Source organism: Belonocnema kinseyi, chromosome 8 (genome assembly GCF_010883055.1).
Source record: "Belonocnema kinseyi isolate 2016_QV_RU_SX_M_011 chromosome 8, B_treatae_v1, whole genome shotgun sequence".
NCBI lineage: Eukaryota > Metazoa > Arthropoda > Insecta > Hymenoptera > Cynipidae > Belonocnema > Belonocnema kinseyi.
This window is the reverse complement of record NC_046664.1, coordinates 140,485,822-140,495,981: the sequence shown is the minus strand read 5'-3', so window position 1 is coordinate 140,495,981 and position 10,160 is coordinate 140,485,822. Positions and strand designations below refer to the sequence as shown.

Sequence of the window (10,160 nt, the reverse complement as noted above, 5' to 3'; positions counted from 1 at the left end):
CTAATATCTTTGGTGTAACTAAGTCTGCCGCTTTTCGAGCTAGGCAGTCCAAGCATTTTCGTTTTTTACACATTCTAGTACGTACTTGCATATTATTATATATACATATAGAGTTAATATGTGTGAACGGTATTTATTGCGAGGTTTGTGAGTGGTAATGATGACAATTGTTAATTTATATTTACTTTCCTGACTAGTTAACTAAAGTGAAATTTGGTTGGATTATTTTCTTATACTCAAGCGGCATGTTATTATGTATTTTTTTCTTCGATTTCCTTTTATGCTAGTTTAGGTTAGGAGAAAAATGTAACCTAAAAATTCTTCTCACTGCGAAACATAACTGGCTATTAGCCAAGGAGGACTAAAGAAAGTCGGTGCAAAAGTGAGTTGATTTTTTATTTGCGGAAAGGAATTAATTCACTTGCTCAGAGCAAACCAGATTTTATTCACTAATCCATTTTTGCCCGTAGTCAACAATTGACTAATTTTCCTGAGACACTGGCTTAAAAGTGTTGGTCGCACCGACTGATATAGTTTGCCAAGTGACGACGCCGGCGTATAGAGCATTCTTATGACGTCACGCGTTCCGAGCGGTCATCGAGGGAATAACAGTGCACGTGGGTACGTGCACTTTAAAGTTTGCATGGGCTGTCGGAGTTTAAACATTTTCTTTTGGTTTTTACGAGACGCAGAATGATAATTTGGCAAAGTTGTCGAGAAATGTCAATATCCAATATATCAAAAAATCGAAAACTGATCGTTAAGCTCTTAGAGATATAAATTTGAGTAAAAATATCAGTTCAGTCAAAGATATTACACACCTAGATGCGTCAAGTTCAGGCGGAGTTGGGGAGGGGGTGTATATATATAACCACTATTTTTGTCGGGTGCGTAGCATCTGCCCTCTTCGGGCTACCTTGCTGCTTCTTTCTCTGTAGGTAAAATCGTTGCTCTAAAAGTAATGATTTTAAGTTTATTATCCGTTGCTCCTCGCAACAAATCCCAGTTTTAGCAAAGATTTCTCAAAACACCGATAAAGAAGAAGGGATTCTGACACGATTTACAAAATAACAAATTACTATAAATTGATAATATTTTTGTCATTCCAATCCTTATTTTATTTGTGGAAGTAGTGACAATATTAAAGGTTTGTGACAAACTCATTTTAATGCTAATATATTAATTATTAAGTAAATATTTTTCGAATTGATATTACACATTCCGGTGTTTCCTTCAAATGGATAAAGAAACATGTATTACAATTTTATTTATTACAGCAATTCTTTCTTAAATAATTTGATACAAATTAATCAATATTCATTTTAGGTTAGAAGTAAACTGCACCAATCGATTCCATGTAAAAAATAAATCCAGAGACTTGTACTAACTTTTCACTTAATTTCAAACTGTCTTTTTTATGGGGGATGGGGGTCAAAACTTTCAGCGAAAAGCATATAACTTTTAAGGTTACAGGATTCCCCTGTTTTTAAGAAACTTCCCCTTTTATAGTTTTTTTTCACTGAAATGCTAACTGAATTAATATGACACAATAAGGAAATCAAAATCTTTTTCAATGAAAGTTTATTATTTTTATTAAAAAGTCTACTATATATTAAATGTATGGTTCAGGATTCACCTCTTTCGGTTAGAAATTCGACTTTTTTTTTTAAGATAGAACTATTTTGTTGTAAATTCGATTTTTAGAGGTTACAAATGAATTTTTTCTACTTTCGATTGATCTACTCTATTTTTTGTTGAAAATTTGCATACTAATTTTCATTGAGAATTCACATTTGTTGGTGGAAAATTTAACTTTACTACTTAGTTAAAAGTTGAACTAATTTGTTCAACATTTATTTAATTGCTTAAAGATGTAACTAATATTGTTGAAAATAATTTTTTTAACTAAAAATTTAACTATGCATTATAGGTTGAAAAGTTCCTTTTTTGTTGGAAATGCAACCATTTGGTTGGAAATTCATGTACATAAAAATAATTTTCTTAAGATTTATGGGAATATTAAAAATTAAATTTTGTATTATGAAATTTATAATAAGCGAATATTAAACAAGATTGTAAAAATTCTAATATTTGAAGAAAGAATCCTTAAGAGTTCAAATCATTTCGAAAGATTTATACCTAGAAGATTACAAGGTTTTGAAAAAATTGAAAAAAATGAACAATTCGAGAACATTTCAACCGTTTTTTAAGAAAATAACATGTTAAAGATGTAGAAAAAAATTAAAAGCTGGTTTAGAATTTTGAAGGGTTTTATGAAAATACAAATTCATTGTTACAATTCATGAGAAAAAACTAAAAAAACTTTTCAAATGATTTTCCAAAAGTTTTAATGCAAATTATTCAAAATTTTAAGGCAAGTTTTCAACATTTAAAAAAATGTTAGGATAAACTAATACAATTCAAAAAGATATTTGCGAATATTGAAAGTTCTTAAAAGATCCAAAATATTTTAAAACTTGAAAAGACAGGCAAAACTTTATGAAATATTGTTTAATTTCTTCCAATCTTAAAAAAAGACATATTATTCATTCTACTTTTCGAGTTTCCTTATAATAGACTGAATTACGTAATAAACCATAAAAGGTTGAAATACCCAACAATTGATTATGTTAAAACGGACTGTATATATATAAACGGTATACGAGCTGTAGGATGGATATACGTGCAGCATCCATTTCATCGCGGTGTACCTGCTCGTCTTACCCTCTCCAATATACTTTTCCTCAGGTCCCTGACTGAACGAGATTGCTGCGCCGGGGTTTGCCAGCGGGGGGGGGGGGGCTTTGTCCTAGTGAGGCATAAAATGCCATACATAAAAATGTTATAGTTTTGCAATCAGCAAATTAAAAATATTATATTCGGAATCTATGTTTCTTAACGATTCCAACGATATGTAACTTACAATTAAAATATTGAAATTAGAATAAGTTATTGCAGATATTAGTTCGTTTTGGCCCTGACTAGATAGCATTATGGAATTTTCCGTAGAATAGTTGAAAATGCATCAGTTTATTTGGTAGAAAATTCGCCTTTCAACTATTCTAGGGAAAATTGCATAATGCTATCTAGTCTGGGTAAAAAAAACTAATATCTGCTATAACTTAGTCTAATTTCAATATTTTAATTGCAAGTTACATATCGCTGAAATCGCAAAAAGACATAGATTCTGAATATGATATTTTTAATTTGGTAATTGCAAAACTATAACATTTTTATGTACGGCATTTTATGCCTCATTAGGACAAAGGGGCCCCCGCTGGAAAAGCCCAGCATAGCAATGTCGCTCAGTCAGGGACGTGAGGAGAAGTCGAGTGGAGAGGGTAAGACGAGCAGGTACACCGCGATGAAGTGGAAATCGCCCGGATATATTAGGTTCGTACGAGATTTTAGAACATTGACCTACAGGTTTTCCCCGAGTTAAATGAGGGATTTAAAGTTTAAATTTGGCCTTAAATAATTATGGGTCGCCTAACAGTGAGTACCTTAAATATTAAAATTTTTATATTTGGGTCAAATGATTGCAAAATTTTGAATTTGAAAAAAGTTAAAAATAAAATTCTGTAAAAGGAGTGTTTCAAGCTAATTCGGACATGATGAGCTACGAAAAATAATTTAGTGAAAGTGTATAAAATTGTATAAAACTTATCTGAATATTAAAAAAGATAAAAATAAGAATTTCAGGAATTTGAAAATTCTTAAAAAACAAAATTTTTAAAATATATGTATGAAACTAATTTTGGCAAAAATTATTGGCTTTTATGTCTCATTAGGACAAGGGGCCCCCCGCTGGCAAAGCCAGGCGCAGCAATCTCGCTCACGCGGTAAGAAGCCTGGAATTAAAAAGTATTAGATAATTTAAATCCCTAAGAATGCCGTTTCCGTCCTTAGTTTTTTAATTCTCATTAGGCGGCGAAAAATATCAGATTTCAATCCCTTTTAAAGCCGATCGGAGCTGTCAGACGTAACCTCAAATACATTAAAAACACAATTTTCGTTTGAAACATTAGAACGCGCTCTAAAAGCATGCAATTTGCCAAATCTAGTAGGATTGTATGTAAGAATACATTTCTTTATCGTCAAATGTTCGCTTTGTTCAAATATTATCAATTGAAAAAATATTAAATCATGATAAAAAATTGAAAAAAATATTTTTACCAGAACCTTCTGTGGGCATTGATCCTGACATTGTAAAATGACTGACGTTATGTTTTAAAAAGCTTTTTGCCTGATTATTATTAAAAAAACAGTAAATAAATATAGCAAAATTTGCTAAATTAAAGGAATTAAAATTTGGTTAATTCTTGGTTGCTTTGTGGTATCCAGCAAAATATTGTCAGCGCTAGGTACAGAAATGTATTCAATTTGAGAGCTAACTTTAACTGCCGTGGATATTCAAAATGGGAGGACAAAAACGGGAACCAGAAGTATTCAATATTTATTACGTTACCACTGAATGAATGAAATTTTTCAATACTTTTTAATGCAAGCCTTTTTACCGGGCAGTCAGGGACGTGAGGAGAAGTCGATTGGAGAGGGTAAGACGAGCAGGTACACCACGATGAAATGAATACTGCCCCTTTGGAGACCCCTGACTCAGACCATATGATGATTTCAAGCCAGTTGTGTTTAAAATGGTTTAATTTCAAATATTTAGATTTTTTACGTCTTAAAGCTAAAAATGTTATGATTAATTATATTCGTTATTGGAAGAATATTTTATGAAATACATCTAATTATTTCCCTAAGTCACTAATTTAGTTTTATAATTTTTTTAAATCATTTCAGTTTTAATTTTTACGACTTTTTGCTGTAAGTGGAGAAATTAGCATTATTCAGAAAAAACTACAATACCATTTTCTTGATATATATATATAGTTGGTAGTATGTACCAGTGTTGGGTAGTAACTTGTTACAAGTAACTAAGTTACTAAAAAGTTACGTTATTTGTACCTTCAAGGGCAACTTAGTTAATTTATTTGAAAGTAACTTGTAACTTAGTTTCGATTTTTGCAGTAACTTGTAACTTAATTTCAGTTACTTTATTTTCCATGTGCGTGTAAATTGGTTTATTTCACGCTTGTTTAGCGTTTGTCAAGTGCTACATTATCCATGGTTTCCATTATCACACGCCAGTAATCCTTATTTCACACCTTCCTTCCTACATAAATAAGCCGCTTTACGCGTGCATGTAAAATAAAATAGTATGAGCAACAAGTGTGGTTTGGCAATTGCACCATCCTTCGGCTGAACGCACTCTCTTTGCTCGTGCGTCTAACGCCGCATTCGTGGGTATTTGCCAACTTACCACACTTGTTGCTCAATACACTATTACAGTTACTGTGTGTTTTTTGTATATCTTTTTTGGATGGTTAATTTACATGTTTTTTCTAATAAAAAAGGAAGAGATTAAACACTCGGATTTGAAAGTCGCGCGGTTTTAGAACATTCGGGTTTCCGTATCCTTGAGCCAATCAAAAATCTGTACGGCAATGACTCAACCAAGAAGACTAGAGGCAGGAGGACTAACTTTTATTAATTGATTTAAATTGTATTCCATTTTGCAAAAATATATTACTGTTCACTTGACGAAATATCTGTCTAGTCTTTCATTTACTAAACCAATCCCTGTTTTAAAAAAATAATACTTTGATGAATTATTAATATTTTTATTGTAATAATATGATAATGATAAATAATTTTATTAATGTTGTATGAATTGTAAGTAGTGACTTTTTTCAATGTAAAACTTTTTTCAAAAAAAGTAACTTACCCATCATTGTTCACTATATCGATTTGATAAACTTCTAAAATAGTTAATCTTGGGGATTTAATTATTTAATGTTCAAAGATACGTAACGGCTTGGTGGAGTGGGGGACCACGAGCGTTATGCCTATGTTAGATTTGCGTGCACTCAATATAGGAAAAGTGATATATGGGGGATGGGGGTCAAAACTTTCAGCGAAAAGCATTAACTATTTTTTTAACGGCTCCTGTATATATGAGGAGTCAAAAAGTGTTCTCTTCAAATTATATATTACTCGACGCAGAATTTCACGAAACATAAATCCATACAGTCTCAGAAATGTATTTTTGGTGCCTGTTTCGAAAATCTTACAAATCATTTGTATCTGGATGGTCTGCAAGATAAAAAATCTAGAATTCTAACGAAGAACCTAGAACTTAATGCAAGGAAAGTGTCCTTGAAATTTTTACTCAATATTTTCTTTTAGCTTTAGTAAATTTTCCGAGTACCCCATCCTTTGAATTGTAGGATTTAACCTAGAGACGTAAAGAAAAGTAGGTATATATTTGGGGCGAGAGGGCGAGGCACTTCTGATACTCCTGTTAGATACCATTTGTTTTGTTGTATTTCATTGAATAGTTTTTATTTTTTAAACCGTTATATCTGCTTACAATTCCTTAAATTTTTATAAATTCAAAAGAAAATTGCTATCTTTTATAAAAAGGTATAATAAGTCAATATGAATTGCGAATAAAATTTTGTGTTACATTAGTTTAAAATTTATAACTTAACTTCAATTGAAATTGTTACTAAAATGGGGCTTCTGGTCGCTATAAGTAAATATACATTTAGCTAATAATTAGCCAAATATATTTAATAAATAATTGTAAGAAAGACCTAAAGGGTTCCAACTGTATACCCTCTGAACGATATAAAAGAAAAATTAGAAGAATAATAAGCATTGCAAAACTAAACATATTAATGCGGCAGATTGAAAATGAAGCTTTAAAAATTCGAAGTGTCAACAATCTACTAGATATATCGAAAATATCCAGCTAATCGTACCAAAATGTCAGTATATAGAGCCCCTTCGTCCGGAAATTCGTGCCGAAATTTATGTGCACGTAGGCATGTCATTAAAAAATGGACACTTTAAAAACTGAAACGTTTAAAGTTGAAATTAACATCAATGAAACTGAGCCTCGAACTGAGCAGTGTGGTAATTTAGATAAAAAATTAATGTATAACATTAAAAACTATGCATGTACTGATACATCTTCATATTGTTTAAATGAAAACTAAATTTCAATTGCAAGTCATACACTATTTAGTACTTACAAGTTCAAAAATGATGCTTAAGCTTGAGGAAGATATTTCCATTGTTAATTGCAACTAACTTTAGAAGATTGTGCTAGGCAAACTTTCGAATAACTATTTCAGGGTGAAGCCAATTTGTCTAGTTTTTAAGTAGATATTGCAAAAATAGTGTAAATTTCAATGTTTTCTTAAATTTTCAATAACTTCCGAAATAGTCAACGTTTTTCAATGTTCTTGGACTCATTTTAAAGCTTTTTCCATCATATCACAATAGCTTACGAGTATGAATCGTAATAAATTTCTTTTCGAATTGCAAGAACTTGAATTTGTAACAAAAATGTTGCAAAAATTGAAATATTATTTTTAGTAACAAAAATATTTTTGTAAAATTTATGAAACATATAATCGTGAATTTTCTATGTAATTTCTCCAAAATATATATTTATTTAATTTTTATTCTGATTTGCCTACAGATAAGATGTTTTCAAATTTATCCAACTTTTTTATTTCAACTTCAAGTTTTTGCAATTTGAAAAGAAATTTTTTACGATTCATACTCGTAAGCTGTTGTGATATGGTGAAAAAAGCTTCAAAATGAGCCCAAGAACATTGAAAAACGTTGACTATTTCGGAAGTTATTGAAAATTTAAGAAAACTTATTGTATATTGTATTGTTTTATCGTATATTGTATTTGTATCGTAATCTTTTCATTTTCAATGTCACTCATAAATGAAGGATTGCAGTACAGAACAAGATAAGCAATAAAATTGAAATTTTTCAGGAGAACGAAATAACATTTGTAAAATCGATATCACCATTTGAAGATAAAACAAAACTTTGCTGCCGAGCTGAAGTGTTTCTAAATTACAAGAAGAAAATGTATGATTGAAAAAAATTCCGTTTCGACGAACATAATATAGAAGTATACAATCTCAAAGTGACAGGAGCCTAAAACTGGAAAAAGTTCGGTTGCGAAAAATGACAAAAAGTGCAATTTTCAGTATAAATAAAAGACAAAAATTTCCTTCTGAGATGCTGAGTTGCTAAGTTGAGAGAAGATGATTTTGATTAGAAAAAATTTACCAATTCTGAGTAAATCATTCAAGAATTTGGAGGTTCAAATTCCATGGGTTTTGAAAATCTTCTTTAGATAAAGATTACTAATCAATTTTTTTAATTGAAAAAACTAAAATAAAAACTTGCCCCTGAGATATAGGGGAGCCGAATATAAATAAACAAGCGTTCATGCAAAGAATTAATCTGTTCCAGTAAAATACAGATTTCGTGTCGAGGTCTCGCACTGTAACCTATGAGTTGTCGCTGAAAGACGTATAAAGAGAAGAAAGGCATATGTTTATTTCTAAATGAATAATAATAATAATTTTAACAAATATCATTTCTGAATGCACGGAAAAAATTCTTATAAAAGTGACTTCTGTAGGAAATGGAAATTTAAGACTTTTGGTTGGAATTTGATTGATTCAAGAGATTTTTATTTAAGAAAAGAAGTGTTTTATTATTGTATTGTATTAAACAAAATTTAGGAAGACAAATATGGTCAGAAAAAGGTTTAAAAAATAGGCAAAAGGCCAACAAATTATAAAAACGAAAAAGACATTATACAAGTACAGTTAGCTATTTGGTTTTGAATCACCGTCAGTCTTAATTTCTTATATTAAAAACGAGATTTCGAACAAATCCTTTTAAATAAATATGTATTGGATTGTTTGAGAATTTTGTATACAAAAGCCCAGTTTCGGAAAAATGTTGATTATCTAGTTCTGGACTGCAAACATTGAAATATACATATTATTTCAGCATTTATAATCTTATAAGTTATAAATCAAATTGTTCACAATTTTAAATACAGCCCGTTTCAACATGAAAGAATTACAAATTACGTATAGTAAGCGTCAAAATACAATAACAAAAAAATTTCAGCTTTACTATTTCTTGAAGGGCCTAAAATTGTTTTATTTTAAATATCGCCGGCTGATCGGAAGAACTTAGTGTCTGATTTTTGTTTCAAGAGACGTCATATCTCGCTCATGATTCCAATAGAATCTATTGGAACCGTGAGCGAGGTACGACGTCTCTTGAAACAAAAATCAGACACTGCGTTCTACCGCTCACCCGTCGATATAAAGGCTTAATATTTAACATTTTTCCCAATCAAAACCTTCCTAATCAAATTATATTAACTTCAAGTACCGAAAATTGAAGGACAATTTCATTTTTAATGAATATAAAATGTCATGTACGTAAATCGTTTGGAGTTACAAAATTTTTAATTAGTTATTATTTATTGTTAGTTTTTTGTTATTTTCCTCGATTGTCAGGTAACACATAGTTCTAATTGCTCCAGTGATCATGAATATTTTCAGAAAACTCTATTATTGACTGCAAATCAATTCGACGACAGCGTCTCTTTCGCTCATTTTACTCACAACTGTTAAGAGGGGATTGATACTTGTGCGGGTAGCGAGGCACAGCGGGGTGGGTTAGGATTTTCGCCAACAGCGCTGTCTACATTTATCCTGATCTACTAATAATTCTATCCTCTCTCTGCCGCCACTTGCTGCATTTAGGGGCATAATATCTTTGGTTCAGTGCGCTCGGTGACTAGTGAATATAGTGTCATATTTGATTCAATCTCACAGTTTTCATACTAAAAACAGTGTCTCCAGAACGTGGGATTTTTCGGTCCCCACCACTCTCCCATCTGGGAGAAATGCATTCAAACGTAGTGTATCGGTGAGTCGGCTTTGCTACATGTTCCGTAGGTCAGCCTCGTGTAAAGATGAAAATCTACGAACCCGAGCCTCTCTCCGACTTCACGATTTGTTTTCGGTGGCTAACTGGCTATTAGGAGGCATTTGTAAGTAAATGGAATTTTGCAGGTTGTCAAAAGAAAGCAAGTTCATGGGAAAATTTTAAATAATTGTTTTACAATTTTGCCATTTTAAAGGATTTTTGAAAAACTAAGCAACATAATTCTTATGAAGCATTCTTGTGCAATTTTCTTACACATTTTTTTCAAGTATATGCGGGTTTGATTGGTTTGTTATAATGTGGGC

General features: G+C 31.2%; 1 protein-coding gene across 8 annotated transcripts in view; it reads left to right on the top strand.

The window, feature by feature from the left end:
• The window catches only part of LOC117178232 (mRNA export factor), a 180,509-nt gene continuing 170,349 nt past the window's right edge, over positions 1-10,160 (top strand). For 2 of the 8 annotated variants that reach the window (XM_033369550.1, XM_033369549.1), the window contains exons 1-2: positions 84-382; positions 471-621. The gene's annotated coding sequence lies outside the window, so the exon portion shown is untranslated. Of the gene's footprint in view, positions 383-470; positions 622-974; positions 1,148-10,160 lie in introns of those variants that run through there. The other 6 variants (XM_033369551.1, XM_033369553.1, XM_033369554.1 and 3 more) reach the window with 5 other exon arrangements.